Source organism: Arachis stenosperma, chromosome 10 (genome assembly GCF_014773155.1).
Source record: "Arachis stenosperma cultivar V10309 chromosome 10, arast.V10309.gnm1.PFL2, whole genome shotgun sequence".
In the NCBI taxonomy this organism is placed as follows: domain Eukaryota; kingdom Viridiplantae; phylum Streptophyta; class Magnoliopsida; order Fabales; family Fabaceae; genus Arachis; species Arachis stenosperma.
The window spans coordinates 59175846-59177222 of NC_080386.1; the positions used below are offsets into that span (position 1 = coordinate 59175846).

At 40.6% G+C, this 1377-nt stretch overlaps 1 non-coding gene across 1 annotated transcript; it reads left to right on the top strand.

The window, feature by feature from the left end:
* The first annotated feature begins 1063 nt into the window (after positions 1–1063).
* LOC130958811 (small nucleolar RNA R71) lies at positions 1064–1172 on the top strand. The gene has a single exon (XR_009077916.1). It is a non-coding gene; the product is annotated as a small nucleolar RNA R71 (small nucleolar RNA).
* Positions 1173–1377: the final 205 nt, after the last annotated feature.

The window sequence follows — 1377 nt, forward strand, 5'->3', positions numbered from 1 at the left end:
ATGAGCAAGGGAGGTTCACCTTCCTAAGTCTCATTACCAAATAACTTGTCATTTAGTTTCATGATAGCTCCTAGATATTGAGCAACTTGCTTTCTAGTTACATCTTCATCCTCTTCAGAAGAAGAATAGTCTTCAGAGCTCATGAATGGCAGAAGGAGGTTTAATGGAATCTCTATGGTCTCTATATGAGCCTCAGATTCCCTTGGGTACTCAATAAGGAACTCCTTCTTGCTTGAGAGACGTCCCATGAGATCTTCCTCGTTGGGATTCGCGTCCTCTCCCTCCTTCTTGCATTCGGCCATGTTGAGTATATCAATGGCCTTGCACTCTCTCTTTGGATTCTCTTCTGTATTACTTGGGAGAGTACTAGGAGGGATTTCAGTAACTTTCTTACTCAGCTGGCCCACTTGTGCCTCCAAATTTCTAATGGAGGATCTTGTTTCATTCATGAAACTTAAAGTGGCCTTAGACAGATTAGAGGCTAGATTAGCTAAACTAGAAGTGCTTTGCTCAAAATTCTCTGTCTGTTGCTGAGAAGATGATGGAAAAGGCTTGCCATTGCTAAACTTGTTTCTTCCACCATTATTAAAGCCTTGTTGAGGCTTTTGTTGATCCTTCCATGAGAAATTTGGATGATTTCTCCATGATGAGTTGTAGGTGTTTCCCTAAGGTTCACCTAAGTAATTTACCTCTGCTATTGCAGGGTTATCAGGATCATAAGCTTCTTCTTCAGAAGATGCTTCTTTAGTAGTGTTGGATGCATTTTACCATCCATTCAGACTTTGGGAAATAATGTTGACTCAACAAGTCAACATTTTATTCTGAGCTAATATGGCATTCAGAGCATCAATCTCAAGAATTTCCTTCCTCTGAGGCATCCCATTATTCACAGAATTCCTCTCCGAAGTGTACATGAACTGGTTATTTGCAACCATGTCAATAAGTTCTTGAGCTTCTGCAGGTGTTTTCTTTAGGTGAATGGATCCACCTGCAGAATGGTCCAATGACATCTTAGAGAACTAAGATAGACCATAATAGAATATATCTATCATGGTCCATTCTGAAATCATGTCAGAAGGACATCTTTTGGTCATCTGTTTGTATCTTTCCCAAGCTTCATAGAGGGATTCACCATCTTTTTGTTTGAAGGTCTGAACATCCACTCTAAGCTTGCTTAGCTTTTGAGGAGGAAAGAACTTAGCCAAGAAGGCCGTAACCAGCTTATCCCAGGAGTCCAGGCTATCCTTAGGTTGTGAATCCAACCATGTTCTAGCTCTGTCTCTTACAGCAAAAAGGAAAAGCATGAGTCTGTAGACTTCAGGATCTACTCCATTCATCTTTACAGTCTCACAGATCTGCAAGAACTCAGTTAAAAAC